At 34.2% G+C, this 17,496-nt stretch overlaps 1 long non-coding RNA gene across 1 annotated transcript; it reads left to right on the forward strand.

Annotated features, from left to right (window-relative positions):
• Positions 1-9,200: 9,200 nt before the first annotated feature.
• Positions 9,201-9,501, forward strand: LOC141391455 (uncharacterized). The gene is made up of 3 exons (XR_012409658.1): positions 9,201-9,257; positions 9,319-9,389; positions 9,449-9,501. It is a non-coding gene; the product is annotated as an uncharacterized lncRNA (long non-coding RNA).
• Positions 9,502-17,496: the final 7,995 nt, after the last annotated feature.

Below are 17,496 nucleotides of genomic sequence, written 5' to 3' on the forward strand. Positions count from 1 at the left end.
AGCTGGAGGAAATGCCCCAAAGAAGGCAAAAACAATTCAATCGGCTGGTAAGGTTATGGCAACGGTTTTTTGGGATTTCAAAGGTATTTTATTGATTGACTATCTGCAAAAGGGTAAAACAATAAATTCAGAGTACTATTGCAACCTTTTGGATCAATTAAATGTACAAATTCGAAAAAAACGTCCTGGCTTACAACACAAAAAAATAATTTTTCACCAAGACAACGCACTAGCGCACAAGAGTGTTTTAACAATGGCTAAAATCAACGAATTAAAGTACGAGTTGCTTGACCACCCACCTTATTCTCCTGATTTAGCTCCCAGTGACTTTTACTTGTTCCCAAATCTAAAAAAAATTCCTTGCTGGCAAGCGTTTTGCGTCAAATGAAGATGCAATTACAGTTGTAAACCACTATTTTGAAGACCTTGAGGAAAACTATTTTAATCAAGGGATAGAATTGCTAGAAAAGGGTTGGACTAAGTGTATTGAAGTTTCAGGAGATTATATTGAAAAATAAAAATATTTTTGAAAAACTAACTATTCTCTTTCATTGATAGGCTAAGAAGTTTCCGAACCGCCCTCGTACTCGTTCATACTTGTACAATCGCCAATGGAACAATTAATATTTTGCCTCTATACACATCATTTTCAACATCACTTTCATCATTTTGTTCCAAATTACAAACACAAGTACCAATACAGTCGAAAGAACTTGTTCCTTGAAATTAAACTATTCATAACCATACATAGTTTCACATCTCAAATTAATAGATCATATCTGTTCTTCAACAATATTTAACTATTGTTTTATGTCGCTTTTAGTTTTGTTTGCCGTATTTTCCATATTTCTGTTGTTAGTTATGTGTCCATAGATATACCACCCAAAGAAGGAATTTTGAGCTATCATGCTCCCAACTACATTTCTTTTAGTTCCATTTAATATAATGGATGGTATCAAATCACTTCCGATTAATATGTCCACTTGATCTGACTTTAGGAATCCTGGATCGGCAAAGTTTCAGCTTATGAACTTCTCTCAAATTTGAAATATTATATGATTTATTTGGAATTGAACTAGTCAAGTTTGGAATAACTGCGACATTTGAGTTTATATCGGAGTTAGATCCACTCAAAGTTATGTTACACATTGCATTACTATGTGCAACCACTGACCCACTTAGCCCACTTATATTAACAGCTTTGGTTCTTTTTGTTTTAATATCTATTTTCTTCACCATTCTCTTTGTTATAAATGATCGTTTAGATCCTGTATCTATTAATGCCCTTGCAGAGAATGTTTTTCCGGCATGTTTGATTTTTACAATTGCCGTTGGTAACAAAACATCATCTTCACTCATAGATAAATGCGTTTCTATATTAGAAGTTTGTACTGGAGTATGGGAAGTACTAGGCATGTCATCTGTCGTGACATGTGATAATGTTTGCCTATTTGCCTCCGATCGAGGACTTTGAGAACCACGTGTTGGTGGGTTCGTAATCGTTGGAAATTGTGACGCATTCCCTATATGTAACTTTGTATGAAGCTTCTTCTTGCAATATAAGCATCTATGCATACTAAAACATTCTTGGTGTTACATGTCCACTTTTAAGACAATTATTACACAAACAATTCTCACGTGAAAACTCAACTCTTTCATTCACTGTCATATTATTAAATCTCCCACAGTTCTTTAGTATGTGGTTTTTACCACACATGACACATCCATTAGATAGTGTCGTATGCGCATTTTGATGCGCTGTAAATTCGTATTCATTGGTCTGAGGTACTTGTCTTCTAAGACTATCGATTCGCTCAAGAACTCGATGTCTGTTTCTTAGGAAATCTTCCATTTGAGACCATTTGGGTAGCTCTGAATGTGATTCGAGCGATTGTTCCCAAAGGGTCAAAGTCTCAATCGGAAGTTTGGTTGAACACAAATAAATTAATATCGGATCCCACTGATCCACTTTTACATTGTGTGCCTTCAAAATAGCTAGACAATCGCTAACTGTTGATTGAATTCTCTTTATATCTACACTAGATTCAACCTTAGCTGGCAAAAGATTAAATAAAATGTTCACTTGGTTATCTACCAGAACTCTCAAATTCTCGTATCGCACAGACAATGCTTCCCAGGCTAAGGAAAAATTCTGATCTGATAGTGGATAACGATGAACAATTCTCCAATATCCCTAACAGTTGGCCATTCTTCATAACTTCCGTAGAAGTCTTGAGTGTCACAAGATGGCACTTTAATACAAATTTCCGACATATCAAATTGTAACTTCGCCTCTAGCGGTGGTATTTTGATTTTTGTCTTTTCTATTTTTCAATATTTCTAATAAATTGGCCTTTGTCGTTTGATACATGTCTCTGACGGACTCAAACATCTTTTTGGCTGTCAATTTATATTTTTTATCTTTCTCATCTTCTGTTTCTACAAAAAAGACATATTCAAATGCACTGCGTACATTGTGCCAATCTTCATCAATTGATTCTAACTTCGTTTCTATCAAAGAATCTGAAAGATCTTTCTCTGGAGTTTTTTCCAGTTTTTTGCAAGTTTGAATAAGGCTGTCGGTTTCGTATTCAAATTTAGCACATGTCATTGAATCCATATTGATATTATAAATTTATGCGTTTTTATGTTATTATTTTTATGTAAATTATTTATCGTTATTATTTATCTTTTTAAATTTTATTTCTTATTATTTTATATTTTTTTATTATTTATATTATACTATCAAACTATAACTATCATTTTATTTATTTGTAAATAAATAAAATGTAATTATTTCGAAAATTGTTTTGTGTTTGCAGTATAATTTTCGTATTCTCAATAAAAATTTAAATTATAAATTTTAATGAAAAAATTATATTATATTTTTTTAATTATTTGTAAATTTTATGTTATTTATTAACATATTTATTGTATTTTATTAAATTATTATTATTTTTTATTGAAATTATTATCGTTTTTATTATTGTTTCGAATTCAATAATTTATGCTACGTTTTATACGTTACGGTCTACAACCTTGCGTTACGTTACACTAATTCACAAAGGTTTGTGTCCACACTAAATGATCAATAGTCGATATGGCAACAGTTGACTATTGACAAATCGATCAAGCACAACAATAAACAGATGGCAATATTCGTTTATATGTTGTAAATGACAAATGAAAACAAACAATAAACAAATGAAACAAAATGATGTGGAAAAGTGATGAGTGAAAATGATAACTGTTTTATTAGAAAAAATGATGTTAGTGTATTTTTTTTTTTTTTTTTTTTTTTGACAATTAATGCTTGAAAGAGTAGCGCTCTCCTTGGCCCACTCCTACCTAGAGGAGTTTGAAAGATGTTCAGAGCCATAAACCAAAGTACAATGTATCAAAATAAGAAGATCAATCGATCAATAATCAGATTAAAGCTCAATATTAGCTCTTTTACAAAATTCCACAATTACATTTAGGCTGCCCATGCCAAATTTACTCACGAACTCCTCTACGGTGAGGACTTCGTACAAAGAACTGAAAATTCTTCTCGCGTCATTATATTTAGAGCAGTTGAAAATTATATGTGAAGCAGTGTCATTTAATTTGCATACTTCACAGTCACTGGATAAGACCACGTTCATTTTGTGCAAGGTATTGTTACAGAAATAGTGACCACTTAGGATTCTGTTTAGAGTTTTTTGTTGCAGTGAGTTCAAAGAGGAATTTTTGAACCAAGGGGTTCTGCATGTGTTCGGAAAAATCTTAAAAAATTGCGAGTTGCTGTTTCGAGCTATTACAGTATACTCACTTGACCATTCCTCCCAAATCTGTCTGGCTATTTCGTTAATTGCATCGCCAATTGGCCATGACAATTGGAGAAGGGTGCCATCGTGTTCAGCGTTTTTTGCGGCGAAGTCTGCGATGTCATTGTATTTTATATCCGAGTGACCCGGAATGTAGTGTATTTCGATTTTGTCTGCGTAGTTGTTTGCTTTCGTTACAAAATGGTCAATCAGGTAATTTTTGTGATTCCTATTAGATATCGCTTGCAGGCCGCTAAGGCTGTCTGTAAGAATAGCTATTTTTTTAATATTGTTATTTTCAGCGTAACATATTACCTGTAGGAAGGCCAGTATTTCCGCTGTCATAGAGGAGAGTTTTTTCTTTACGAAGAAGGATTTAGTTGTTTTCGAGCTCAAATGATAGAAGGCAGCTCCTGATTTGTTGTTCTGGACAGATCCATCCGTAAAAAAGATTTCGAATTCTTCCTTCACAAGTTTGTTAATTTTTTCCTGTAGCAATTGAGAAATAATGCTTGAGTTGGCTTCAGACTTTTTCCTGGCTGTATTCTTGAAAAAATCGCTCACTGTCTCTATTTTTTTTGGCTTTACCCAAGTTGTTTTAGTCGGAGCGATCTCCTTTAGTACGTTTTGAAATTTAGACCAGACTTTTGCGTAGCTTGTATTTAAGTCACTATTTTGTTCGACTGCGTTTACGGCTGGTATATTGAAGGCTTTGCATTTCACCAGTTCTTTTGCTGTTGCCAGTTCGAATCTGTATCGTGGAGGAAGTTCTGCCGCTAAATTATAGATAATAGGGATCGGTGTAGAGCGTATGAGACCAAGCGCTTTTCTGAGGTTTTCTTGTGCACAGGTTTTTAGCTTCTGCTCTGAGGTTTTTGTTAGATTTGACAAAGTGGCTGCCCCGTATTCTAATTTCGGTCTTGCAAAAGCCTTGTAGAACTGAATCGCTTTTGACGGTTTGACGCCGAATTTGCAACCACTGAGAATCTTAAGAAAAGAGCAACTGTTTTTCACTGCAGAGGTTGAATTATCAATGTGTATTTTCGCCGAGCCGCTTGATGTTAGAGTTACACCCAAATACTTAAGGTTGTTGGTTTGACAAAGCTCTACGCCGTCTATTTGAATGTTCAGTGGACGAGACCTTCTATTGAAGTGCATTACCTTCACTTTCCCCATGTTGAAGTGGAGGTTTATTTGTTCACATTTCGTTTTAAACTCCAGAATTTTAGCAGTGAGGGTTGTTTTGGCCGCTTGTAAGTTTGGCCCGTGACAAAGCAGGAAAAAATCGTCTGCGAATTGGTGTAGTGTACAGTATTCTGAATTTACTGAGTGAAGACTTGCCGTGTAAACGTTGAATAGGATTGGGCTTAAACCACTGCCTTGTGGTAGACCATTTTTGATGGTAATCTCCTTTGTTCCCAGAATCAACTTTCTTTTTTCCATTCCCTCAAACAGCCATTTTATTATGTGGCTATTACAGTTATACTCAAAGAGTGTTAGAGCAAGTTTGCCTATATCCACATTGTCGAAGGCTTTGTCTATGTCTATGCATATTCCCACCACTATTTTTCCAGCTTTTTTGTGTAACTCCACGGAGTTGACTAGATCATTTATACAGTTGGATGTTGTTTTGCCAGCTGAAAAAGCATACGATCTTTGCGGGATTATGTTGTTTTCGTCAATAAATTTCTGAATGATTGGTTTTAGAGCTCCTTCAAGAATTTTGTGTGCAGTGCACATCAGGGCTACGGGTCTATAATTTTTAACTTCAGATAGGTCCTTGCCTCTTTTTGGCACTGGTGCAATGCGGACTTCTCTCCATTCATCTGGGAAAACTCCTTGCTCCCATATGTTTTTTAAGAAGCCGAGGAATTTCGCTCTTTCTGAGGAATTTAGACTGTCAATCATTTTGTATGTTATGTTATCGGGTCCAGCTGCAGAATTAGGATCCCTGGATTTTAAAAAAGCCTCCATTTCATCTATTTCCACTTCTGGTTTGGGGTCGGAGGTGTGACCAAATCTTACTTGGGTTGGCGTTTGGGCTATGGATGATTCTTTTGCTAGATGTTCCAGATATTCACCTTTTTGATCTTCGCACCAAGAGTTGTTTACTGGTTTCTCCTGTCTATATTTTTTCACATTTCTTAACGATTTCCACATTTCTTTAGGAGATTTGCATTCAGACAGCTCATTTTGGAATTTGTTAAAATTTTTACGTTTTAATCTTGCTATTTGTCTGTATAATTTCCTTTCGATCGCATCAGTTTTAACAGCGTCCTCAATGCTCCTAGTTCTTTGATATATTTTCCTCATTTCATTCCTTTTATTATACAGCTCTTGTATTCGTTCATTCCACCATGCCTTAGGCGTGTATCTATTCTTTTCGCTTATTTGGATGGTGTGTTTTTCAATCTCGCCTTTTAGGATGTTGTTCGCTTCCTGCCAGCTGTTGCCTATTTGTACGTTTTCCATCTGTTTGTATAATTTTTTCTTGCAGATTATTTTTGTATTTTTAGGTGGTTCATGATTATTATTAATTTCAACTATAATAGGAGTGTGGTTGCTATTGGTGATTTTAGTAGGGTGTGTTCTCCAGGATGTTTTCGCGTTTACACTGTTAAAAAAGGTAAGGTCAATAGCTGATCTTGTATCATTTAGGATGAAAGTTGGTTCACCTGTGTTTAGACATAAAAAGTTGTATTGATTGGCTAGACTTTCAATGAAATCCCCCATTGCATCCGTGGTTTGGTTCCCCCAGAGGAACGCCTTAGCGTTGAAGTCCCCTGAGATTAAAGTAGGGTGTTTTAGTTTCCCTGCTGTATTGAAAACTTTAAAAGCTATGTTATTATAATTTCCTCTGGAAAGATTTGGTGGTATATATGCAGATACTAGGTTTAGGTTTTTTTTAAGATTTAGAGTAGTAATTCCTATTATGTCGTCACTACCCTCGAATTTTATTATTTTAAACTTAATGTTTCTTCTGACGTATATGCCTACGCCTCCGTACCCGTCTTTTCGGCTTTTGCCTATAAAATTGTAATTGCATATGTTTGTTGACGTGGAGTCTCTGACCCACGTCTCAGATAAGAGGGCGATATCAATTTTCTCGTCCTCTAGGAAAAGTTCAAGGAGATCTTTATTAACGTTTTTATTCAAACTCTGAATATTATATTGTAGTACTTTAATCATTATTGATGTTTAAATTAAAAATGTTCTTCTAAATCATTATCCATTTCGGATTCAAAATTATTATTATTTATTGACATTGATTGTTCTCTAATTAGCATCACATCTATGTTGATCTCTTCTTCAGTTAAAATGTCTTTCATTTTTTGGATCAATTGATATTGATCCTTATTTAGGCTTCCATTTTTTGCATCAGTCAATTCTGATAAGTTGCTTCTCATTTCTTTTAAAAATTTACCAATTTCCGAAAGTGGTTGTGTTGGAGCTCTTAAGGCGTTGCCGTTAGGTGACTTGTAAACCTCCCCTTCGTTAAGGGCATCTTTATATGCTTGCATGTTTCTTTTTGCATTAGCTTCTTCTCTGAGTTTGTTGGCATTGTTTTTCGTGACCTTTGCAAAAGAGTTTTGAGAATGCAGAAATTTTGCAGCTTCTTTGCTGTTGTTCTGTGTATCTTTTGAATTGTTTCTGTTGCTGCCTCTTTTAGGAGGGATTATTGGAAAGTCTGCGTTGACGTCATCATTTAAGATTTGGAATCTATTTTGGAAAATTGTAGGGTATTTAGCTTGAGCTTCCTTATAAGAGATATTTTCTATTGTCATTATCTTCTTTATTTGGAAGGCTTTTGCTCTCGCCGGGCATTTCTTATCAAGAGGGGTGTGATCCCCTTCACAATTTGTACAATTTAGCTTAGTGCTGCATAATCTGTCCGGGTCGTGGGTTACAAAACATTTCTTGCAGGTTGGGATTGACTGCTTGCAATGTTGCGCGTAGTGGTTAAATTTGAAACAGTTATAGCACTGGCCGAACGATATAAAGTGTTTCACTTCGCGTTTTGTGTATTCGTATACTTTTACTGTCTTGGGGAGCTCTGCTCCCTTAAACATAATTTTCACACGCTGTGTAGGAATTTTCTCTCCTTTTTCAAAACGAGTCATTCTGGTCACTTGTATGATTTCAATCTCCGAATCAATAACTTTTAACAGTTGCTCTTCACTTATGTCCGTTGGCACGCCGAATATGACACCTATTTTTGTGACAAAGTGGGGAAGAATTTTCGGTTCAAAACCTTTTTGAATTAATTGGGTATTTTTGGCTAGCGAATTCGCTGCCATAGCATTTCTACAAATCGCTTTGGCTCGGCCAAAGCCAATTTTGAACACATCCAGAACCCCTTGAATACCTAATTCTATGATAATTCTAGAAAGATGAATAGTGTTTATGCCTTCACGTTTACCGTCTTTGTTATTCTTATCTATATATACAATGTATGGTCCACCGTGGTCACTGTCATAAACAAAATCTATATTAACCTTCTTACCTTGGACTTCCGTGGTCTTACCCGATGTTAGTGTATGTGTTTTATTTGATAAATACACGCAAAATCTCTAATTCTCTCTTTCTATTCTAATTTCCACTCGGTATTTCTTGGTAGTGTATTGTGTACAACAATAATGCAAAGGGTCGCCACATTCAAACACTGAATATGGGCAGAAAATTTTAGATTTTTTTCAGACAAATTTAAAAAATTTTGTGTTCTTGGCAAATCAGCCGATTCGTTTTTAAACGCTCGAAGGACCATGTACAAGTTCCGATACAGGCGTATGGACTTGTAGGGGTTCTAAATCTACAGAGTAGTTCTAGAACCGAAATTAATTGTTGTCCAAAAGACGAACAACAACAACACTTCAATAAATATAGACAACACAACAAGTATTCAGGCGATACTTACGTGTTGCTATTAGGAAACTGGTGGTGTAGGTTGGTTTAAATAAAACACTAGGTTAATTTATAGACGCAGACGGTCTGAAACTTTCATTTTATTTATAGTTATATTATTCTGCAAATGTGCTGTTTCTGCTTCAAGTATTACAGATTGATTATTCTCCTTAGAGATGGTATGACGACCTTTGGTGACAGCTTTTATGGCGCCGATAAATGGAAAATTGTCGAAGTTATCGATACTCACGTCCGATAGACTCCAAAACTCGACAACTTAATTAATAATTAACATTGTTTACCAAAAGACCAGCGTATTGAAAAAATGATAATTATCAAACCCGTTATTTTTTATGTTCATTCAAATCCATTTCGGACGATAAAAATATTGTTAAAAAACCAAATAAACAGGTTTGTTGTTTGGTAAATAGTGGAGGTTTGAAACAATATAAAATTAGCCCCAGGCACAAATTGGAATCAGTCGTACTTTGGGTTCAGAAAGTCTTAAACCAAAAAACAAAGCCGTTTGTTAGCAATATGAAATTTGTGGTAAGAATTTAAAATAAAAAAACTAACAATACAAAATCTAGAAAAAAGATTTTTATTTCAGTTATTCCTCGCTGTACTTTTTGTAATCACCTATATAGCATGGGCAGATACAAAGGTGTTACAAAGCATAGAGTAAGTATTGTTGGAATATATTTCAATATTTTAATAATTATTCATTTGTACCTACATAGCCTTAGAGACGGTCTTAGTTCACGTATTGAACAAATTTCTATCAGCAGTCCACCTACTGGGGATGGCCACTTTCCATGTTCATTGAAAAGTCTATGTTAAAAATAGGGTTTTTCTTAGATTTAATAAAGAAAAACTATTAACTATAAAAATGAAATAGGCATGCTATACATTTTGCATTTAGATTTCATACTAAAAACAAAATGCATAATAATGTCTTAAAAATTCAAATTGAAATAAAAAAAAATACGTTTACTTACCGTGTTCAGATTAATTCCTATCCTTTTGTTTCGAAAGAAAGAAAACTAAATAAATATTCTCCTCCTGTTCCTTTTACTATTCGGGGGTCTGGTTTAAAAAATCCGTGTTTCTTACGATGTTTTTCCTTGTTGTTGTGTTTATGGGGGCAATAATTTCGTACATCAAAAACTAATGAATTTCTATAATTTCTAGTTTTCGTTTATTCCAAAGATAGTTGTTGTTGCTTGTTAGTGGTCGATGATGACAATGCTTGAAATCAATCAGAATTTTTGATTTCACGAACAAAATTTCCAAAAGTTTTAAAAACTCAAAATACGTTAAACGTAAGTCGTGAAGAGGGAGTTACAAAGTTGTGTTGGGGGAGGTGAAATGTCATCGATCCAAGATTTGGAAGAATTAGGTTTGCTTATAGAAATCTTAGTTTTGTTGTTGTTATAGATGATGTTTAGTTCAGTTTGAAATTATGCCTGAAAAGAGAAAGAGAGAGAGAGGTGGAGAGAAAATTAAAATTTGTTTTCAATTAGACAGAAAAAATTAGGTCCTAATTTGTTTACGGCGCACAATGGTTCAGGAATCGATTTTCCTGGCCAAAAATCAAAATTTTGTTTTGTAACAGATATTTAATTTCTATATGGGATTCGATAGCACACATATTGAAACTAAGGAAACCAAAAAATTAGGTCAAAATATTGGAAGGTGCGGGCGTGGGGTGCCCCTAAAGACGAACATTTTTCCAATTTTTGAGAAATACGTAATTTTTGAAAACTTCTGGAGAAAAAAATAGCTATTTCTCGGAAACTATAACATAAATTGAGTTCGCTCTTTTTTTGTTAGGTAGGTAGGATTGTGGCCTTTGAAAATAAATTAAACAAATTACCGTGGCGTTTACACAACATGAGCTATTTTATTTTTCCTCAGGTACTAAATTTTAGGAAATTCCAAATTTAGTGGACTAGAACTTTTGTGGAACAACATGGAACAATGTTCTGTTTCCACAGAAATATGCCCGAAAGTCTCCTCTTTTAGCCCATATATACTTTTGTTCCCGTCCCGTTCCGTCCGTTTAACACTTTTTTAAATTTATTGAAATTACATGGGTAAAAATGTGTGTTTTTCCATACCAATTCCCATATGAATTACAGCTTTTTTACACAAATTAACATTTTTGGAGTATATGAGTTTTCATATGAGTTATATAAGTTTTATGAACACCCAAGGAGCATTTTATTTAAATTTTTGAAAAAATTTAAATTTTTTGCATTTTTTAATGTGAAAAATTTGTGAAAAAAATTTTTTAATTTTTTTTTCGAAAATTTTTTTAATTTTTTTTTTGCATTTTTATAGTTATTTATTGGCGTTTGACCATCTTTAATATATAAGAAGATATAAAAACACAAAAGCACTGATATTTTGATGAAAAATAGTAAAAAAATCAAAAGTTTAACTTTGACATTGAATTCCTCTGCAACAACCAGACCGAATTTGACCGCTTATAATTCACCGAAAAGCTGATTGTGTTATCTGTCTAACAAAAAAAGAATTGTGAAAATATCTCTATCCGTTCAAAAGTTACAGAATTTTGACCAGGAAAAAACGATTCTGAACCACTGTGCGGCGCCGGCAATGAGTGTGAAATCATGAGCCCAACAATTAATTTAATTGAAGGAAAGTGTGTTGCAAAAGTAAAAAGGTTTGTGATTATTGTTATTTGATTTATAAACGAGGGTGGTGTATCCAGTCAGGGAATAAATAAATCGACATAACCAGGAAGTGGAATCCATTTTTTTTACATATCCACATAATGCCGATAAAGTATCTATTTTGTCCACATGAATTGGTTAACTAAGGTATCTACTTTATCCAAAAGAGGTGGATAATGTATTTACTTTATCCACATGACGCGGATAATGTACCTAATTCATCTACATGTGTATAGTATATCTAATTTATCCATCTTATGTGGCTAAAGTAGCTAATTTATTTATGATATCGATAAGAAATCTAATTTATCCACATGACGTCGATAATTTATCTAATTTATCCATATGACGTGGATAATTTATCTACATTACCACATGACGTGAATAATTTATCTACAGTATCCACTTGACATGGATAATTTATCCACAGGACGTGAATAATTTATCTACATTATCCACATGACGTGGATGATGTATCTAATTTATCCACATGGCGTGGATAATTTATCTAATTTATCCACATGACGTGGATGACGTATCTAATTTATCCACATGGCGTGGATAACGTATCTACTTTACGTTTATTTTTTGCCCTTGAGTCAAATTTAAATGGAAGGTGCTTACACCTGGGAAGTTTTTGCTGATTCTGAAACTACAATGTTCATAGATGAGAAAAATCAAAAAACAAAAAAAATCGCCGAAGCGCTTTTTAAATAAATCGCGATTCAAGTTGACATTTTTAGGGGTTGTTTAGGTTTTTGCGATTTTGCTTGAAAACCGCAAGTCCTATCAAAATGGGAATAAAAAGTGTGGTAGCTATCAAAATTCTCTACAAGATTGACCGTAATGATATTTTCGTATGTTTTACAACTTTTGAGATATAGAAGTTGAAATTGGGACAATTCAAATTCAATTCTGTATCGTCTCCTTATAAAACAATGTCATGTCTGCAATTTCCCAACTTAAACTTATATATCTAAAAATGGTACAACCTAGGAAAAATTACATGTGCCAGTCTTGTAGAGAATTTTAACAGCTATAAAATTTTCTCAGGTCCCATGCCGATAAGACTTGCCGTATTCAAGCAAAATCGCGAAACCCTAACAAAAAAAAAACATAAAAATGTAAACTGTGCTTCTTTATCTCAAAAATGGTACAGCCTGAGAACAAATCAAAAACGTCAATCCTGTAGAGAATTTTCACAGCTACAACATATTCTTTAGCTCTTTTCCGATTGGACATGCGCTTTCCAAGCAAAATCGTGAAACCCTAAAAACACCTAAAAATGTGAATTTTGACCGCGATTTATTTAAAAATTCCTACAGCGATTTTTTCTTGTTTTTGGATTTTTCTCATCTATGAACATTGCCGTTTCAGAATTCACAAAAACTTTCCCTGTGTAAGCGGTTTCCATTAAATGTTAGTTAAGGCGCATCCTTCATGATATTGTTTTATAAGGGGGCTATACAGTCATTGCATTGTCCCAATTTGAACGTCAATATCTCAAAAATGGTAAAACCTACGAAAATACCGTAAAGGTAAATCTTGTAGAGAATTTTCATAGCTACAACATTTTCTTCAGTCACATAGGACTTGCGGTTTCTAAGCAAAATCGTGAAAACATAAACAATCCCTAAAGATGTCAACATGAATCGCGATTTATTTAAAAAGCGCTCCCGCGATTTTTTTTTTTTTTGTTTTTTGATTTTTCTCATCTATGAACATTGTAGTTCCAGAATCCGCAAAAACTTCCCAGGTGTAAGCACCTTCCATTTAAATTTGATTCAAGAGCACCGTGAGCATGGATAAATTGTCAACTGTATCAGCACGAGGTAGATAATGTACATACTTTATATGTTTGACGTGTATAAGGTTTAAGGTTTAATTTATTGAGCCTTCTTTTCACAAACGTTATAAATTTTAAGAGTGGTAGTGGTTGGTAGTATACTTAAGATTATAATGTATTGGGTGTGGAGTGTGTACAGCACCATGCTTTTATATGAACAAGAAAATAGCAATAATTAATTCTAGATAATGTTATGAACTCCTTGCTCCCGAGAATACAATGTTTTCGAGTGTTAAAATCTCAATTATCTTACAAACTAAAATAAAACAAAAGGATTTTTAAATAATAAAACTCAACATCCACGTTAACCCCTGTGCGTACAAGATATAGCTTTTGTATAAAATTCATATCGCAGATTGGCATTGATGTTAAAGTTCGGTGGCATCTCATTTATATAACCGATTGGAGATAAATAATTTATGTTCGTCCAACTATATGGTTCTTGGTTGTCATAAATTGATGATACATAACTATTTTGATGATTTTTAACTCGCTCAACAAATTTTGAAATCAAGTCACAGACATATAAACCAATAGGAGTAATTTTGGACTGGCCATAAATTACCCTATTTGAAAAACGCTTACAACTTGATTCATAGTATTTACCAATACAATGCCGTAAAACTTTCCTTTCCAGAATTTCCATTTCACTGATTACAACAGGGGATACACTGCACCCCGCTTATTTATCTCTCTGCTTAACTGCCTTTCCCGTTTAATTGCCTCACAATCTGAATCCCCAAAGTTTTTTCATATAAATGAGTTCAAACTGTCCCGCTTAACTACTTTTCTATAAGTACCCAATTCGGATATTTGCCCGTCAAATATTTCCCCAAAAAGAACAGTTAATAATGTTTTTCTCGGTTTATTACCCGCACTGGTGTATTTATGAGAAAATCAATTTCGACGACTACGTGAATTGTGATGAAGATGTCCAGTGTTACGTTATGGTGTTATGCTAACTGATGACTACATTTCTTATTGATTAAATAATATAACTTATAAATTTTTAGACTTTTTTACTATAGACCGTTTTGTTTTTTTGGCGATTATGTTCTAATTGCTGTCATTTTTTTGTAAGCCTGATATGAGATTTTTGTAACTACCCAAATGAGGTTGTTATGCTGGATTTTCGTAACTGCCTTTCCCGCATAACTGCCTCAATTTTTGGGAATTTTATGAAAGGTAGTTAACCGGGGTGAAGTGTATATTGAAACATATAGGAAAGACATACATAAATACTGGTCTTATACTTGTTTTATACAAAAAAGTTTAGTTCTCATAGGAAGATCTTTGTTTACCAAAATTCTGGAAAAAGAGCCCAGTATTAAATTTGAAGAGATTATTAAACGTTATTCCTAAATATTTAAGTGAATTTTCTACTGGAATTTCGACTCCATTGAATGTTAACTTCAAATTTTTACTTTCGGGAACCACAAATTTTTTGCATTTCCCTGACGCGTTCCTTATACAAATTGCTTCGGATTTTGATGCATTTATTTTAATACCCCAGTTATTGTAAAATTGTGTAACATTTTCTAAACGAGATTTTACTTTACGCAATGCATTTTGAGGGGACTCGTCATAAGCGTAAAGTAATGAATCGTCTGCATATAGAAGACCGGTAGAATCAGGTTCAATGTGAGGGAAATCGTGTATAAATATGCTATATAAATGTGGTGACAAAATTGATCCTTGTGGGACACCACAATTAACGTTTCCTGGATCAGATAAAACGCCATGAAATTCAACACAAAACTTCCTATTTGAGAAAAAAAAACTGTGAAAAATCTTTATGACATGCGAATTAAAGTTAAGCCTAACCATTTTATATAAAATTCCTATGTGAGAAGCATGGTCAAATGCTTTTTCAACGTCAAGTGAAATCGCTATAGTGCACTTTCGTTCTCGTAATTTGCAAACAATATCAAATTTAACAAGAGCATCAGTAGATGAGTGCCCGCTTTTGAATCCGAACTAAAGGTCTGGAATATACGATATTGTCAACCTATAATCCATCTTGATTCGAATGATTCTTTTGTAGCATACAACGTTGAAATTCCTGTGGCTGATGTTGATGACAAACTTTGTGTAGCAGTGGCACGCAGATACACGGCCTTATTAGCTCGCCGGTGGGGTTGGGTTCATCTACTGCCAGGTTTGTAGGTCCACTGGACATAATGAATAACAAGTAAAAAAGCATTAAGTTCGGCCGGGCCGAACTTTTCATACCCTCCACCATAAAATATTCTGAACTAAAATGGAATAATTAGTTTTCATTCCTGTCCCCTACTTTAAAAGGGTACTTTAAAATGTTAGATAATGTACATAAAATGCTTCATTTGGGAGGCCCTTTTTGTGGTGCCTATATCTAACTATGTATGTTGACAATTTTTGGTGGGCTAGAAATTGGGAGGTACTGTTATATAGGGGTTATAATAAAACATGGGCCTATGTTGACAGTTTTTTATGGGAGCCTTTAATGTCAAATAACTCCTAATTCGGTTAAAAAATTTAGCAAGAATCCTCAAAATATCGAAAATCGGTACATAAAGTGGGACCTTCATATGTCATTAACAGCTAGTTCGGAGGTATCTGGGCTATACGAAAATATGAACTTAAATGAACAATTTTTGTTGGCTTTTAAATTTCAAATTACAGAAAGTTCGTCCAAAAAATAAAGCAAAAGTACGGAAAATCGGGAGGTTTGTTTTGGGGCTATACCAAAACATGGACCTACGTTCGGTTAAACATTTTAAGTAAAATCCTCAAAGTACCGAAAATCGGGAAGTATCGTTATATTGGGGCTATGTTGAAAATTGTTGATGCAGATGTGTGGTGACCACTACAACCTTCAAATGTCAAATTACAGTTAGTTCTGTTAAACATTGCAGCTAAAATTGCCAAATTACTGCAAATCGGGAGGTACCGTTTTATATGGGGCTTTCTTGACAATTTTTGGTGGAGAGGTGTGGTGACCACTAAGAATTTCAAATGTCAAATGTTCAAATTACAGATAATTCGGTTAAAACTTGCTGGTAAAATTCTCAAAATACCTAAAATCGGGCGGTAACGTTATATGGGGGCTATTCCAAAACATAGACCTAAGACATTTAAGAACCCTAAATGACAATTTATAGATAAATCGGTCTAAAAATGTAGATAAAAACGTCAAAATGCCGTAAATCGTGGGTACCGTTTTATGGGGGCTATACCAAAACGTGGACCTAGGTCCACAACTTTTGTTATATAAGTTTATTTACACTTAAGAACCCTAAATGTCAAATTATAGCTAAATCGGTCTGAAAATGTAGCTAAAAACGTCAAAATACCGTAAATCGGGGGTGCCGTTATATGGGGGCTATACCAAAACGTGGACCTGTGTCCACAAGTTTTGTCATATAAGTTTTTTTGACATTTAAGAACTTTAAATGTCAAATTATAGCTACATCGGTCTGAAAATGTAGCTAAAAACGTCAAAATACCGTAAATCGGGGGGTACCGTTATATGGGGGCTATACCAAAACGTGGACCTATGTCCACAACTTTTGTTATATAAGTTTATTGATACTTAAGAACCCTAAATGTCAAACTATACCTAAATCGGTCTGAAAATGTAGCTAAAACCGTCAAAATACTTTAAATCGGGGGGTACCGTTATATGGGGGCTATACAAAAACGTGGACATATGTCCACAACTTTTGTTATATAAGTTTATTGACATCTAGGAACCCTAAATGTCAAATTATAGCTACATCGGTCTGAAAATGTAGCTAAAAACGTCAAAATACCGCAAATCGGGGGGTACCGTTATATGGGGGCTACACCAAAACGTGGACCTATGTCCACAAATTTTGTTATATAAGTTTATTGACACTTAAGAACCCTAAATGTCAAATTATAGCTAAATCGGTCTGAAAATGGAGCTACAAACGTAAAAATACCGCAAATAGGGGGGTACCGTTATATGGGGGCAATACCAAAACGTGGACCTATGTCCACAAGTTTTGTTATACAAGTTTATTAACACTTAAGAACCCTAAATGTCAAAATATAGCTAAATCGGTCGCAAAATGTAGCTAAAACCGTCAAAATACCGCAAATCGGGGGGTACCGTTCTATGGGGGCTAAACCAAAACGTGGACCTGTGTCCACAAGTTTTGTCATATAAGTTTATTGACATTTAAGAACTTTAAATGTCAAATTATAGCTAAATCGGTCGCAAAATGTAGCTAAAACCGTC

Source organism: Musca autumnalis, unplaced genomic scaffold (genome assembly GCF_047663935.1).
Source record: "Musca autumnalis isolate F117 unplaced genomic scaffold, ASM4766393v1 scaffold_1, whole genome shotgun sequence".
Classification (NCBI taxonomy): domain Eukaryota; kingdom Metazoa; phylum Arthropoda; class Insecta; order Diptera; family Muscidae; genus Musca; species Musca autumnalis.